General features: G+C 36.7%; 1 pseudogene; it reads left to right on the top strand.

Moving 5' to 3' along the window:
* The first annotated feature begins 4,332 nt into the window (after positions 1-4,332).
* Positions 4,333-6,029, top strand: LOC139863787 (L-type lectin-domain containing receptor kinase IX.1-like; annotated as a pseudogene).
* Positions 6,030-18,469: the final 12,440 nt, after the last annotated feature.

Below are 18,469 nucleotides of genomic sequence, written 5' to 3'. Positions count from 1 at the left end.
ACTCTACCGAGTGCAACCCCAAATCACAATCATTAGACTTGTCGTATTCCATTACGGAATTTAAGTCCTCGACGCACACACACACAAAATAATCGGTCATCCTAGTTACGATGGGTAACTACAACCAATGACGATCTCAAATAATGCACCCTCTACATAGGGTGACTAATTATGCGCTCAACTCGTGAGTTGGCTCACTCACTTAACTAACCGAATCCACCGTAACAATTTTCGACTCACAACAAAACTGATGTGACAACAAGCACATCACCCGAGACCACTATAACCTAGGAATCAATAAAAGATTCCTAACTCGTCCCGATTCTACCCCAACCATGCCACGTTTCCTCCGCTCGGTACTCGTCATGTCATGCTTGGTGTCAAGATACACGGTTGTAATAATGGTGATCGGTCACTATTACAATTGCGTACCTTACCATTTTCGCATGGTCACGTAAAGTACTTTACCCGGACTGACGCGACATTCACACAAGATAACACGCGATAACTCCTAGTACCCGAATGACCAACGTTCTTACCGCGAACTTGATCACTCAAACCGCCGAACATGCGAATCTCTCCAATAGATTCTTCCCTAGGACACCGCACCAATAAATATCTGTATATATATATATATATACACCTATATACAATGTAACAATAAATGTACATAAGTACACCACACAACGAGTCAACCTACAACCTAGGTGACTATCACCAAAACAATGTCCGGGTTCACCTACTTACATTAGGCACTTTCAAACCTTAGTTTGGCCCGTATTCCTACAAGTCCCGCATATAATGCATAACCGCCAATAAGTCTAAGACTAGGCACCTATTCCAAGGTCACCTAATTCCCTTAGACTATGCTCTGATACCACTTGTAAAGACCCAACCCAATATCCAACCGATCACGCAATATTTATTTTATTTTATTTTTTTTATAGAAGGGTGTGCGGCGCGCACAAGGCCTGACAGCCTCTGTCCGGATTTTTCAAATTTTGATTAAAGATCTCCCACTTCCCGACACTTTTAGGCGAAACGCTTTTCACAACATATTATAATAGTTAAAACTAACACGTTCTAATAATAAAACGAGTTTTATGACATCGGGCCCACATCGGCCGTTTTACGACTTTCGTACAAGATACAAGTTTCGATCCCAATTTACATTTAGACGAGTTAGGACTCTATAACCCAACCCGATACCAAGAGCATAATCCCGGGGACTACCAAATCCCCAATCCGAGTCCGTATATCCAAAAGTTACCCCATCGAGCCCAAGCGCTCCTGCGCAACTAGTCTAACAACTAGCTAGCCTCATAACACAATACCTGAAAAAAGTAAACAACGAGAGGGGTAAGCTAACACTTAGTGAGTGCAATAAGTATACACATACATATATAATATACATACTTGCAACCACCTACTCACATACCGCAATCATGCTAGCAATACAATATTAGCATACGAACTCCAAGTATAAAGCTAATAACCTCCATTACCGCAACTAGCATAAACAATAGCATATACTCTAAAATAATATATTATGCTATACAACAACACATACACAACCATATGGTTAACCATAAACGAGTCATGGTGCTACCGGCTCCGTGGTTCACACCATACGAAATGCTATGACGCTACCAGCTCCGTGGTTCACGTCACTACGCATTTGAGTCATACTCTTTTATAGTGCTACCTGCTCCGTGGTTCTCACTTCGGTGCTACCGGCTCCGTGGTTCATACCTCATTTTATAATGCAACCGGCTCCGTGGTTCACACTTTGATGCTACCGGCTCCGTGATTCACATCACAACTCGAGTCATACTCTTTTATAGTGCTACCGTCTTCGTGGTTCACACTTTACCGACTCGTGCTATAGTGCTACCGGCTCCGTGGTTCACACTACAACACACGTACCATGATGCTACCGGCTCCGTGGTTCACATCATAGCACACTCGCACATACTATGGCACTACCGGCTCCGTGGTTTGTACCATAGCACACAAATAAATACATTATATACATACTTGCATAATTATTCCACTCACCTCGAAATGCCTGCACAAGTCATGTATGTAAATCGCCTCCAAACGCAACCGAGCAAACCTTTACCTATAATACACATATAGGTACAAATACACATAAATAACAATTCTCTAAAAGAGAACTCGACACTCACATCCCATAGTCGAGGGATCTCACCTTGCTCGTTTGACCCCGCCCATTTATCTCCTAATGAGCTCAACCCAATTGCCACTACGGGTGGTAGTTTCGACCCATCAAACAAGTACAATTTAACCTAAATTATACTTGTCACCATTTAACCCAACCTAGGTCTTAACACTAAATTACTACCTAGGTAGTAATCATTTCAAACGCCATTTAACACTTAACAAAAGTGCTTATCATCCAATTAATCCAAAATTAGAGTCATTACCAAATTTGACCTAATTCAATTCACCCACTTGACATAAGTCCCGAAAACATCCTTAATCACTAACGGCTAGTGATTAACTTTCCAAAACACCATTTAATGCATGAACCAAGCATTTACATACTTGATTCTTCAAATCTTGACTCAAAACTTAGTTTGACACCAAATCAAGGTTAACACCCATCTAGACTAGCAAACATGTTCTTATGAACATCTAAAACACCAACACACTTACAATCTAGTGAATTAACACCCAAACCATGACGAATACTTCCAAATTTGTTATCAAACCCTAAACCCACAATAATCGGGTTTACTTACACTAGCAATACAACAAAAACCCCTGATTTCATGAGAAATGGGGTTTAGAACCCTAACAAGCTCAAACCCTAACATGAATAAGAAGCTTAACAATTAAATCCGGAGTTAGAGCTTACCAACACTACCAAAACGTAGCCAAGAACAAGATGAATAACTTTAACACTCGAGCTTTTGATCGATTCAAGCTTCTTCTTCTCCAAAACCCCAAATCTCTCTCTAGAACTCTCTCTCTCTCTCTCTCTCTAAGATTGATGAGAGTGTTTGTGGATGTGAAAGTGATCCAAAACTAGATCCAATTCTGGTGTTGAGGTTACAGATCCGACCCCAAGTGAAAAGACACAATTGCCCTTCATTTAACTCAAAATAGAAAAAAGCAGAAAACTGTCCCAGGTGAGGTGCGCGGAGCGCACCCTTGACCTTGCGCGGCGCGCACAGAGGTCAGAACAGCCTGCCAGTTCTTAAACTTATTCCTCGATTCACACACTTAATGTACACCATAAATACACGACGTACAATAAATATTTGGGTCTTACAAAATAAGTCGAAATTTTCCGGGTTGTCACACTAAAGATAACATGGTGTAGAAAATACCTCAAAAATCATCATAATATACTTCTTGATGCGAAATCGTGAACCTTTACGAATTACACCAAAAAATCTTCAAAGTCGTACAAAATTGAGGGAAAACCGTTTGATATTGCGAGAGAATATATACCCGAGTTGAGCAATATCAAAGGTGCGCCGCACCAAATTGGTTGTCCAGGCTAATGGTGTGCCGCACCAAATTGGTGGTGTGCCGCACCATATAACATGAAGGGACCATTTCATCATCATAAAGTTTTGATGAGTTATGGTGCTTGGCACCACCTATCTGGTGCGACGCACCATAACGCAGGATCTGCAGAAATTATGCAACTTTTCATGTATGAGTTGCAATGGTTCATAAATGGTTGCCTTGTTTGCCTGGTCATTTTGGGACATGTTTAAGTGGTTTATTATGGTACTAATGCACCCTTTCAATCATGTCCATTGCCAAGGGATGTGTCACTTGATTCTGGGCATTTATTAAAAGCTGCAACAATTCAATGCACCTTTTCGACTATTAAAAATAAATGGATTCATTTCCAAGGTTATAGAATATGTTCCAGCTTTTGGACATTCTTTACACACTTTCAATATATAACATCCGGATTATACAATCTACAGTTACTAGATTTATTATCTTTTAGCCATGACGATAAATCATTCATTGTTTTATCTCAATCAAGATTTCGTGTTACCCGTGGCTAATAAAATCGAAATACTTAATTAGAAAAGTGACTATACGATTCAAAAAAACAATTTGGTTATCATAATCTACGACCCTATCCATAATATATAACACTAATTTCACTTAGTCATCATATTATATCCCAAAATTGATAATGTTTTCTTTGACACCTATGTCAAATGAGGTTTTACCAGCTAAAAGGTGATGTTGAAAAGTCATCATAATTTCTATAAGTCCACCACAAACTACACATTAATTGAAGTCAAGTCTATTTCTTTTTCTTGCTAGAAACTTACAATGAGTTACTTATCTTCAATATTGGGACCCATGAATGAAAATAAGCTTGCACTTGAATACTGGGAGTTCAATTCGAGCTTGTACGTAAAAGAATCATCATCCAATAAGGTGAAGTTAAAAGTGGGATTCACAAAAGACCTACAAATGAAACATTAGAAATGGTCAATATATCCTCAAAAAATGATGATCTCGAACGAGGAGTAAGGTGGCCTTAAAGATTTTCGTACAAAGATCTTGCTTTGGCCACTAATAACTTCAGTGATGATCTAAAGTTAAGCGAAGGAGGAATTGGGTGTGTTTTCAGAGGTTACCTCACTTATGAGCGAAAATAATTGCAGTTAAAAACATTTCAAGGGAATCAAAACAAGGAAAAAAAGAATACATAACAAACGTTAAGATTACAAGCAGTTAAGGCCCAGAAACTTAACTAATTTTTGTTAGTGTACGAGTTAATGCCAAACGGTAGAATTCTTTCCCATCTTTTGGGGGCATGACCGGATGCCCCGTTGCTTGGGGTTTAAGATACATGATTCTGTTAGGTTTGGCTTCTGTGTTACTTTATCTTCAGTAGGAATGGGAAAAATGTGTATTACATTGAGATGTTGAATCAAGCAATGTGATGCTTGACTCTAGGTTTAATGCGAAGCTTGGTGATTTTGGGTTAGCCCGGCTTATGGACCATGAGTTAGGTCCACAGACAGTAGCCGGGACTTTAGGCTACATGGTACCTGAGTATGTACGAACAGGTAGAGCTATTAAGGAATTAGATTTTTATAGTTTTGGAGTGGTTGCAATAGAAATTTGTTGTAGAAGAAAAGCTAAAGATTGTATTAATACTAATTCTGAAATGGGTTTGGTGGTTGTATGGAAAAAGATATTCTTTTCGTGGTTGATGAGAAGCTACATAAAAAGCAAAGTGTTTGATGATGGTTGGGTTATGGTGTGCTCATCCTGATCGTAGTTTCAGGCCATCGATAAGGCAAGCGGTTCAAGTGATTAACTTTGATGCCCCTTTACCCGGTCTATTAAAGAATAATCTCGATACCACCAACTACTACTCCTACAATCAGTTTCGAGAATCCACTCTTATCTTCTTCAAATATCAATATTGGTCATTAAGAAGTACTATTCACTATTACTCTAAATTTGTATTATATTAACAAAAAGGTTGACAGTCGGCAACTCAGACTGTTGTCAGTTCGATAATGTGTATTCTATATTACTTTGTATTTAATGTCGTACGTCCCACCATGGCCGTCACGTGAGACGCATAGCGTATCCTGTAGCTGGACGTTTAGCTTCAGCTCCTGGTTGGATACCAAGTCAATGCCGCTCTCAGGCCACGATTACCCCTACGCTACGCCACCCGTAGCGTGCCGTTAACCATTTGACTTGGTTTGCACAGCTACTTGTCCGTCCGACAAATCAGGAGAACGTGGAGCAATTAGTGGGCATGATTAGAGGATTCCAGGAGTGGTAATCGTGGTTTAGAGGGCTAGTGATGGTTATCCTTGGTAACCGCCATCTTATGCCTATAAATACTGCTCATAATCACACATTTAGGAATCAATCAATATTTTGCACTTACCACCGCTAATTACTCTTCTAAGCTCACCTTGGAGGCTCGAAAAAAGTCAACCACCACAACACCCCTCATACTCATCACGTTAATCGAAGGAAACCCTTCCGAAGGTTAGTCATTTCAACTAATTGCACTCAAGTCAATTTTGGCTTGATCATTTGGCGCCATCCATGGGACCCGTTTGATCAATACTTTCACACAAGATGACAGGCGATTCCAATCCGTCACCAAATGCTAACACCGGCAAAGAACCGTATGACCCTTTGAAGCCCAATGACGACAGCTCTTTTGAGATACCAGATGACTCCATCAAGCGTACCAGGTTGCAATTTGACGATGATGATGAAACCAATAGGCGTGACACCGATAAGACGGAAAACCCGAAAACGAATTTAAGCCAGCTTAAACCCATCGGCGGAGAAGAAGCGATACGTTTTCTAGCAAAAGGGGGATTCGTTTTACCGTCACTCATGACCAAAAGCGGCGAAAGGCCAACTGGTATGTCCAAAGTTCAACCACGAAACTCTACACGTCGGGCGTCAGATGCTGGTAAAAGTTCTGGTAAAACCCGAGAGGAAGCACGAAAGGACTTAATTGAGAATCTAATTCTAGCCGCGCCGGAATTTATGAGTGCTCAGGTCGAGCAGCCTGGCGTGGCGGATAACATGTTGAACAATTGGTACGCTATGATGGGAGACAACGTTAAGCGGACGTTTGAAGTTTCCGCGACGTCTTAGAAGTTTACTCGAGAGATAGCCACCCATTCGTTGCCCACCGTCCCTACTACTCCCCTCACGCTAGGGGTATATGATGGCACCACGGATCCGGAAGACTTCCTGCAGCAATTCGAACACGCTGTTAAGAAGCAGCATTGGGATAGCTTGACGGCATGCCACATGTTCCCGGGTTAGCTCCAAGCCGTCGCGAGAGAGTGTTTTGCCAAATTACCTGCCTTGAGCATATCCAGCTACACGGACCTCAGAACTAAGTTTGTGCAACGTTTCCAGAACTTTAAACGCACCGAACTGACTCACCTAGATGTGCACAGCATCAAGATGAGGTCGCGTGAATCCCTAATGAATTTTACATCCCGCTTCACAGCGGAATGCCAAAAAATTCCAGATCTGCCTGAATCGCAGCAGATCTCCGCGTACATCATGGGAATTTTCCAAACTCGTCACTTGTCGTTCGTAAAATCGATGCGGCGTAAGTTGCCAAAAACATACGTCGAAGTTGTAAATTTGGTAAAGGATTATGTACTTTCCGAGGAGTTTGTAGACGCTGCCGTTGGGGATCACAGCACAACGGACCGGAGCGATAAAGACGACAAGGGAAACATCAAAGGTAACAGAGGTAACAAGTATAAAGGAAGTAGCAGCGGCGGTAACAGGGGCTACGGATGTTCTAGTCATAAGTCTAACCACCGTAACAGTTACCGTCCTTATGAACGGTACGTCCCCAAGAGCTTGTCGGCAGAAGAGGAAAGCTTGGTCAAGTCATTGTCAAAACGCCTAAAGAAATTTTGGCAACGGAAGAGATAAGTAAATATTTCCCGCCACCAAAGCCGATGCAATTACGTTTCACTGTAGATGAAAGTAAATGGTGTATTTTTCACGAAGATAAAGGTCACGAAGTGGACGACTGCAGGGAACTAAAGAAAGTGATAGTTGAACGGCTGAAACTGGGGGATCTTGACCATCTAAAACTGTCGCGTGTCAAAGTCCCCAGGACGAAGAAATTTTCCTGGAAATGGGGTGATGTGCAGCGGGGTGTATATAAAATAGTATTATTTTTAGTGCGAAAATACTATTAAATACGATACAATTTTACACAAGATATTTATTTATTTATAGAATGGATATACTTAAACCTTGCTACAACACTTATAGGCAGTGTACCTAATCGTACAGTAGTGTAGTTTTTAGTAAGTCCGGTTCGTTCCACAGGGAAATCTTTAAACAAAGCTCAACGCTATATTAGTTTACTTTTATTAAAAATACAAATATATATATAAGTAATATTATTATTATAAAGGGGGGTTTTTACCGTTTAATGACCGGTTTGTCGATTTTAAGACTTTAGTCGCAGTTAAAACCTAATGTAAAATATAAAATAAATACAAGACTTAAATTAAAGCGTAAAGTAAATAACGATAATGAAATTGCGAGTAATAAAATTGCGATAATTAAAAAGTACGATAATTAAAAGTGCGATTAAATAAAATCACAATAAAAATGCGATAATTAGAAGTGCAATTAAATATAAAATAAAGGAAATTAAATATGAAATAAAAGAATTATGCTTATTTAAACTTCCGTAATCATGATGTTTGACGTGTTGATTTTAGTTTTATGCCCATGGGTTAATTGTCCTTTGTCCTGGATTATTCAATATGTCCGTCTGGTTTTTGTCCATAACAGTCCATCAGTCATAAATATAAAGTGCGAGTGTCCTCGTCAAATTATTATTATACCCGAAGTTAAATATTCCAACTAATTGGGGATTCGAATTGTAACAAGGTTTTAATACTTTGTTTAATGAATACACCAGGTTATCGACTGCGTGTAAACCAAGGTTTTACTACTTTGTTAATAATTACACCAATTACCCTTGAATGTAATTTCACCCCTGTTTTAATTATTCTAGTGGCTATTAATCCATTCCCGTGTCCGGTTAAATGAACGATTATTCGTACATATAAATACCCCGCCCATCGTGTCCGATCGAGTGTATATGGTAATTTATAGGGACGCCCAATTGTAAATCTTTATATTAACATTAACAAACTTTCATTTAGTTAAACAAATATAAAGCCCATTAATAGCCCATAGTCTAATTTCCACAAGTGTCGTTCTTTTGTCCAAACCCCAATTATGGTACAAAGCCCAATTACCCAATTTTAGTAATTAGCCCAACATCATGATTACTTCGTTTTAAATAAGCATAATAATAACAAAGCTACGAGACATTAATATAAAAAGGTTGAACATAACTTACAATGATTAAAAATAGCGTAGCGTTACACGGACAGAATTTCGACTTACACCCTTATAACATTCGCTAACATACCCTTATTATTAGAATTAAAATTAAAATTAAAATATAAATTATATATATATATATATAAGTTTTACGTATGAAGAGGAAGAAAAAGATGATGAATTTTGATCAGAATTCGGGTTGCTTTATAGCCAGAGTTGAATTTTGGGGCTCCGCGACTCGTGGCAAAATGCTCTTCAAACTCCGCGAGTCGCGGAGATAGTATTTACAGCTCAGTCCTTGGAGTTTTCTCTGCCGACGGTTTTTAATATATATATATAATATATATATAATTAATATAATTAATTATATATTATATTATATTTATATACATAGTTAACTTGTAATTTTTAGTCCGTTGCGTCGAGCGTTAAGAGTTGACTCTGGTCCCGGTTCCGGATTTTCGAACGTCCTTGCGTACAATTTTATATTTTGTACTTTGCGTTTTGAATCTTGTACTCTTGTAATTTCGAGACGTTTCTTATCAATAATTGGAACCTTTTTGATTGTCTTTTGTACTTTTGAGCTTTTTGGTCGTTTGCGTCTTCAATTCGTCGAATCTGTCTTTTGTCTTCACCTTTTATTATTTAAACGAATATCACTTGTAAATAGAACAATTGCAACTAAAAGCTTGTCTTTCTTGAGGAATAATGCTATGAAATATATGTTCGTTTTTAGCATTATCAAATATTCCCACACTTGAGCGTTGCTTGTCCTCAAGTAATATTGTCTTGAAATACTAGAATCACTTCTTTATTCTTCACACTTTGTACATCAGTGATTTCTATATGGCGGTATAAACAATGGTAGTAACGATATGGTTTACAGTCCCACATGACTATAAAAATTTAGATCCATTAAGGAAATTGGATCTTTATGAAAACATTTGATCTTTTGAAAATTAAATCTAGTTTTTACCCTAGATAAGTTTTCCGGAATAACCCTTTACCGGTGTTTGCAAAATATTTTTGTGGGTTTGGTGGGTTTCAGATTTGAAAATTTTAGCTCAAAACTTGCAGTTTTGTGTCACCCACTTGCTAACCTTGTATTTGGAAAGCAACACGTCCAGTTTACTTGTCCCGTATATTACCTTTCGGCAAACTACCGTCCGGTTGTAAAGGAAAGCGTTGAACAAGCAACTGTTAAGGCAATGTCCCGTGACATGCTTTTGATTATGGTCTATAACGTGTCGGACGCAATTACTATCCTTGGTAGGAGCAATAGTAAAGCTCACCCTTATAATTTGTCGGTTTGGCACAAAGTCCTGTCTTTGACCATGCTATGCAACCACCGTTCTTACGGTTGACACCTGATTTAGTTCAGGTGACCTAATGAATTCCAGGTGAATTCCTAGGATTTTACGTTCAATGGTAATGAACGCATTGAAAATAGGGTTTTCAGAAAACAAATCGGTTTGTAATTTTGATCAAAATATTTTCTCGTTTAAGCTCGAGTTTAGATATCATTGAATTCCATGAGTTTGAATTCTCAATCTTTAAGGTCAATCTCTAGGATTGAGTAATATCAGTCTTAAAAGCTGATTTTTAATCTTTAAGGAGATTATCCTTTCTGGGGATCTGATTCATTAGTCTTATCCAGCTAATTTGCATGGTGCCCCCCCATTGTACGAGATAAATCCTTCTCATGGTTAGGATAAATCTGACCACTTGGCGACCCTGTTTAATGCTGAGGTCCGTGGATTTCCTGCTGATTTTAGTGATGACTTTTCTAGATTTTTCGTCAACCTACAGCTGGTCTGAACGACAACTTCTTGACCTAAATCAAGAAGCGCGTGTCTTTTTCAGAAGACTTTACTTCCTTTTAATGATGGAATTGATTCATCATGTAGATCCATCTTTTCTTTTCTTTCATCGGGTAAAACAGTTAATTTAGTCCAAAGCAAAAGTATTTTCAGTTATTTGTTACAGATATATGTGACATATGTTTAAAATAACTTGGTAAATTTTCCCACACTTGGCTTTTATTTTCCTTTTTATCGTCCTCTATTCCATTTTAAATGAATTTTAACATTTTAGTTTGTTTCTCAATTTATGTCCTTTCCGAGGTAACAATAATTTCGGTGTTAAAACCTAGTTTTATCGTTCATAAATATGTATAAACATGATTTTGAATTCATTTAATTGAAAATTTTGAAAAATTTTACTAGAATTGGGTAGTCAGTATATAAGACTAGGGCTGTTCTTTTTTATCAGAGAGCACTAGATTCTAATACAACTACTGCTTTACTAGTATTTTTAATGGTAACCAAGTGTATAAAGTAAAAATTTTTAAAATCCGAAAGAATTTAACCCCTTCCCACACTTAAGATCTTGCAATGCCCTCATTTGCAAGAAATCAGTAACAATTTAAATTATTGAGGGTGATTAGTGTGAAAATGATTAAATTTTTACCAAAGTTTCCAAATATATTGGCGTTTGTTTGCTGAATGATAAATGGTGCACATCATTTGTTCATTCCGTCTTGTTGTTATTTCACATATATTTTGCATCTTGTCGTCAAAATTAGTTGCTTTTGCTGAACTTAATGCCAGTCTTTGAAAATGAGTTGTTTTACCCTGTTGTGTACATAAGATAAACTGCAAACATATATACATATTTTTGAAGTTTGGTATATTACCCCACATTCAAAAATTATTAAAGTCTAAGAATAAAAGTTAGAAATTATAAAAATGATTACAATATTAACAAAAATATTAAATGTATCAATAATTACAAATTACAAAATAAAAAAAAAATAATAAGTAAACTAAGGATGATATTGGTACCAATAGGGGTTCCAGGCATAACCATAAGTGTTATAGAATGCTTCGGCAGGGTCATACGTAGGATATGGTGGCTGCATCTCTATCGACCAAGGAGGGAAGACGGGTTTCGGTGTAGGAATATAGTTTCTACCTATATGTTGGCAATGAGCTATGATCTGGTTCTGATGAACTTGCCAATCTTCAAATGCTCTCTGTCTAGCATTTTCGTATTCCTGAGAAGCTATAAACCTATGCATCTCTTGCATCTCATTCCCCCCTCCTACATTACCTTGTTGCTGGTTTCTCTCCACCTGTGGATGTCTACCATGGTATCGTACTGCGGCGTTATTTCGCCTCTTCAAAACTTTCGCACCATGGTATACATTTAAACCTATAGTATCTCGGGGTTCTGGCTCTTCTAGTAATAATCCCCCCCGACTTATATCCACACCGAGATATTCACCAATCAAAGTAATAAAAATACCACCTCCTATTATGCTATGTGGTCGCATCCCCCGAACCATAGCTGATAAATAATAACCCACACAATATGGTATACTTACAGCGCTCTGTGGGTCTCGAATACACATATGGTAAAACAAATCTTGTTCATTTACTTTTTCTTTGTTCTTACCCCTTTGTGTAATCGAATTAGCTAAAAACCTATGTATCACTCTTAATTCGGCTCTATCTATATCCAAATAAGAGTAGTTTCCCCCTTTGAAACGGTGATGGCTTGTCATTTGACTCCACACACCGTGTGTATCAAAATTCTCATCTATCTTTCTACCGTTTAGTATCAATCCTCTACAATCGGCAGACGCTAACTCCTCAGGCGTATATATACGTAAAGCCTGAGCCATGTCCAGTAAAGACATGTGGCGCATCGAACCGCCTAACAAAAATCTAATAAAAGAACGATCGGTTAAACTAGCTACCCGATCATTCAACTCTATACTACATAACAACTCTTCACACCATACTTTATATACAGGTCTGCGTATGGTAAATAAACATATCCAGTCATTAAAAGAAGAATTACCATACCTCTGTACAAGTAATTCCCTAATTGGCCCGGCCAATTCTACAGCTTCTAAGGGTCCCCATTCTATGACCCTTGGTACCTCAACAACCTTAGAGTGAAGAGTATGCAAACCCCGTTGATATTTTGGATAATCTATCCAAAGTCTGTCAAATCTCAGGTTCGGGTGCAACTCTTCCAAATGCATATCGGAAAAAGTCATGACTGGATGAGGTACATCCTGCTTGTAGTAGTTATCCACCTCCTGTTGTTCCAAATTCTCGGCAGGAGCATTGCGGGCTTGGGATGAAGATTCACCCCTTTCATTCTGCAAAACACATCAAACACAATTTTTGTGCATCCAAATATGCATTAGTGTCAGCAAAATCATCAATCAAAATAATTACAATGACATTATCAATTTATATCAAACTTAAGCTTATTTTCACATTTTTATCAAATCTACACTTTTTCAAATAAGCATATACGAAAATTTTCGCTAAGTTCATAAGCATTCAACTCAAATAACATGTCAAAATAATCATTACTAGCAATTAAACAAGTCTCAAATGGCATTATCTTTCAAAAATCAAGTTCATGAATTTTAGACTTGAAAAAGTCCACTTTAATTCTCAAAATCATGTTTAGGCTCAAAGTTTGGATCATTTAACTACCTAAACATGTTACACTACTTAATTTAGCAACAATTCATGACAAAAATCGGCCATAACCTGTTTATATCAAAAAGCCCCAAATTGCTCAAGAACACAAACCCTAGATTATTCAAAATTTGAAGTTTAAGGCTTCTAATCATGTTAAACAGCATCAATCTAGGTTATACAAGCATAATACATAAACAATTTAAGTCTAATTACACTAAAAAGCATCAAAATCAAATTGGGGAAAAAATAGCTCAAGAACACCTAATTTCGAATTAAATGGTGTTTAGGTGTAGAAATTTACCGTTTTTCTTGAGTAATTCTTAGATAGCATCCTTCTCAACATGATTTTAGCAAAAAATTTGGTGACTAACGGTTAAAAATTGGGATTTTTGGGGTGTTTTTGGGCGTATTTTCGGAGTATTTTCGCTGCAGTTTTCGGGTGTTTTTGTGTGTGGGAGCTGATCAGTTCATGCAGCTCTTTTATTTTTTTTTCTGGGTTTTGGTCCCTCCGCGAGTCGCGGCAAAATACCCTCCAAACTCCGCTACTCGAGGAGTTTGGTATTTTTTTTTTTTTTTTTAATCATTAACTTTTGAAAACAATTAAGAAATTAATTTTAAAATTTTGTTTCCCTTGTTATTTAGGACGAGGTCGTTTAGGATCGATGTCCTAGTCCGTCCCTCGACAAAATTTTAAAATTTGTCTTTTTGTAGCGATTGTTTTAAAAGCTAAGATTTTTGGGTTTTTTAATTTTTTTAGCATACTTTAAATCAATAAGATTAAAAATAATGATAATAAAAGTTCTCGTCCCTCCCTCGGGTAAAGCAATTTCGGTTCAAAGACCTAGTCTTCAACTTACGACGAATTTTAAAAATCATATTCTTAACTTAATGAGATAAAGTAAATTTTTGTTTTTAAATTCACACAACTTAAATATAAAATTCAAAATTATTAAAAATTCAAAATTCACACCAAACTTAAAATTTGAAATGCATAAAATTAAAAATTCATATTTTAAAAATTAAAAATTCACACCAAACTTAATTTTTTAAAAATTCATATTATAAATTCATACCAAATTTATATTAATTTTTCAAATATTTACAATTTTAAATATATTGTTTTTACAAAGTTTACAATATTAATTTAAGATTTAAATATTAATTTTAAAAACATGGTAAAAATAAAATTAAAAATCTTTTTTGTCTTTTTATCCCACTTTAATCAATCAAATATTATCAAAAATATGCGCCCCTCTTTTCGGTAAAGTAATTTCGGTTCCAAGACCTAATTTAACTCATGACGAATTTTTGAAATATTTTGGGTTGATTGATTAAAGATATTTATACCTTAAGAATAAACGTTAAATTTCGCAGTGATGTAATAAATTTTTGAATGATATCAATAATTTCGGTCGCCAAACCTAATTTTATTTAATACCAATTTAATACTTTTTAGCGAACAAATTAGCGTTTATTATCAAAAGGTTAAAAATAAAAATAAAAATAAAAACTGTACAGACATACCTGTGAAATAGATTTCTTAGTTATATGATCTATTCCATTCATAAGATAGTCGGTTTAATTGATTTTCCATGGCTGCATAGGCGTAACCTCGAGCATTCATTGTCTTTTCTTCTAAACATATGAACGGTCCGTCTCTGCATAAAGTAACAAATTCGGTATTTGAATAGGTTTGATTATTTGAACATTTACCTCCATGTGACCATTTTCCGCATTTGTGACATCGTTCTAGGTGTCGTGCTCTTCTTTTCGCTGCGGATTTTGATTTTCCTTTACCAAATTGTAACTTATTATCTTCGCATCTGGATCCTTTTCTAACTCCGTCCATTCTTTCTCTGATTACTGATACTAATTCACTTGGTAGTATGTCATTATTACGTTTAGTGATCAAAGCGTGTAGCATTAGACCATGGTTTAGTTCACAGGCAGTCTTCATTTCGTAAAAACCTAAAAAAAAATAAAAATTCAGAATGGGGGGAGAAGACTAGTTCTTTAGGGTCTGCTAGGGAAAGACCATACGTGTTCCATTTTCGAGAACTACACGAAAACAGACAATCTAACTCTAACAGAAATACATATTATCCTTTAAAGACTTGATTCTCCCCACACTTAGTTAGCTGTGGTGTCGAAATTGTGATTAACTTCGTTGTCGACTTCCATCGGACCATGTATGTAATGTTTAACTCTGTGACCATTAACTTTAAATTCAATCCCATTTGAATTTATTAATTCTATCGTTCCGTATGGGAAAACTCTTTTGACTATGAATGGTCCAGACCATCTTGATTTCAATTTTCCAGGAAATAGCTTGAATCGTGAATTGAAAAGAAGAACTCTGTCTCCTTCTTTAAATTCTTTTGAACTTCTGATTCTTTTATCATGCCATTTCTTCGTTCTTTCTTTATAGATTAATGAATTTTCGTATGCTTCATGTCTTAATTCTTCTAATTCGTTTAGTTGACTTAATCGTAGACGTCCGGCTTCATGTAAATCAAGATTACATGTCTTCAAAGCCCAAAATGCTTTGTGTTCAATTTCTACTGGAAGATGACATGCTTTTCCATAAACAAGTCTAAAAGGTGTGGTTCCAATTGGAGTTTTGTAGGCTGTTCTAAAAGCCCAGAGTGCATCCTCCAATTTAATGGACCATTCCTTCGAATTTGATCCTACGGTTTTCTCTAGAATACGTTTTAAAGCTCGGTTGGTATTTTCAACTTGTCCACTTGTTTGTGGATGATATGCGGTGGAGATTTTATGAGTTACTCCATATCTTTTAAGAACTTTCTCAAGTTGATTATTACAAAAATGAGTACCCCGATCACTTATTAAAGCTTTCGGTGTTCCAAACCTTGCAAAAAGACGTTTTAAAAAATTGACTACAACTCGTGCATCGTTAGTTGGGAGAGCTTGTGCTTCCGCCCATTTAGATACATAATCAATGGCTACGAGTATATATAGATTATTATGAGATTTTGGAAATGGACCCATAAAGTCAATACCCCAAATGTCAAATACTTCACATACTTGGATGACATTTTGTGGCATTTCATCACGTTGACTTATTTTTCCGGCCCTTTGACATGCATCACAGGATTTGCAAAGAAGGTGTGCGTCTTTGTAAATTGTTGGCCAATAGAATCCAGCATCATAAACTTTTCTTGCTGTTAGTTGAGGCCCATAATGCCCTCCTGTTGGTCCTGTGTGACAATGGTTTAAAATTTTACTAGCTTCATCTCCAAATACACATCGGCGTATTATTCCATCGGGACAACTTTTAAACAGATGTGGATCTTCCCAGAAATAGTGTTTTATATCACTGAAGAATTTCTTTCGTCTTTGGTACGATAATCCTTTTTCAAGGAATCCACAAACTAAGTAGTTTGCATAGTCTGCAAACCATGGGATTTCTTTATAATCTATCTTCAATAGATATTCATCAGGAAAGTTGTCTTGTATGGCCGATTCATTCAGAACTTCTAATTCGGGATTTTCAAGACGAGAAAGATGATCAGCGGCGAGATTTTCTGCTCCCTTTTTATCTCGGATTTCAATATCAAACTCTTGTAAGAGTAAGATCCAACGGATTAATCTTGGTTTAGCATCTTGTTTTGAAAATAGGTATCTAAGAGCAGAATGGTCGGTATAGACCACCGTTTTTGCTAGAACGAGATATGATCGAAATTTGTCAAAAGCAAAGACAATAGCAAGGAGTTCTTTTTCAGTAGTTGTATAGTTCGTTTGTGCTCCTTGTAATGTCTTACTAGCATAATATATAGGTTGAAATCGTTTTTCAATCCTTTGTCCTAAAACGGCTCCCATTGCAAAATCACTTGCATCGCACATTAGTTCAAATGGTAGATTCCAATTTGGTGTTATCATGATCGGCGCATTAGTGAGTTTTTCTTTAAGAATATTAAAAGATTTGATACATTCATCTGAAAAGATGAATGGCGCATCCTTTTCTAGGAGTTTATTCATAGGAGTGGCAATTTTAGAAAAATCTTTTATAAAACGTCGGTAAAAACCGGCATGCCCTAGAAAACTCCTAACTCCTCTAACATTTGTGGGATGTGGAAGTTTAGCAATTACATCTACTTTATCTCTATCCACTTCAATTCCTTCTTTTGAAATTTTATGTCCAAGAACGATGCCTTCTTTAACCATGAAATGGCATTTCTCCCAATTAAGTACTAGATTTGATTTTTCGCATCTAATTAGCATTCGTTCCAGATTAACTAGACATGATTTAAATGTATCACCGAAGACTGAAAAGTCATCCATGAATACTTCCATGCATTCTTCTATCATGTCGTGAAAAATCGCCATCATACACCTTTGAAAGGTTGCAGGGGCGTTACAAAGTCCAAATGGCATTCTTTTGTAAGCAAAAGTACCATAAGGGCACGTGAATGTGGTTTTCTCTTGATCTTCGGGTGCTATTGGAATTTGAAAATATCCGGAAAATCCATCTAGAAAACAATAGTAACTATTTCCGGCTAATCTTTCCAACATTTGATCTATGAAAGGTAAGGGAAAGTGATCTTTTCTGGTGGCGTCATTTAATTTTCTATAATCAATACATACACGCCATCCTGTTACAGTCCTAGTAGGAATAAGCTCATTTTTCTCATTTGTAATGACAGTCATGCCACCCTTCTTAGGTACGCATTGAACTGGGCTTACCCATGGACTATCAGAGATTGGATATATCAAACCTGCATCTAGCAGTTTAATAATCTCTTTCTTAACTACATCTTGCATATTAGGATTTAGTCTTCGTTGGCGTTGCACATACGTTTTATGACCTTCTTCCATAAGGATTTTATGTGTGCAATACGAAGGACTAATTCCTTTAATATCATGAATCTTCCATGCAATGGCTGGTTTATGAGCTTTCAACACAGAAATGAGTTGTGATTTCTCATTTTCAGTAAGAGAAGACGATATTATTACAGGTAATTCAGATTCACCATGTAAATAAGCGTATTCCAAATGGTTTGGAAGTGGCTTTAACTCTAATTTCGGAGGTTCTTCTATCGATGATTTAT

This window comes from Rutidosis leptorrhynchoides, chromosome 8 (assembly GCF_046630445.1).
Source record: "Rutidosis leptorrhynchoides isolate AG116_Rl617_1_P2 chromosome 8, CSIRO_AGI_Rlap_v1, whole genome shotgun sequence".
Taxonomy (NCBI): domain Eukaryota; kingdom Viridiplantae; phylum Streptophyta; class Magnoliopsida; order Asterales; family Asteraceae; genus Rutidosis; species Rutidosis leptorrhynchoides.
Note: the sequence above shows the minus strand (reverse complement) of the source record. Positions and strands in the feature narration are given on the sequence as shown.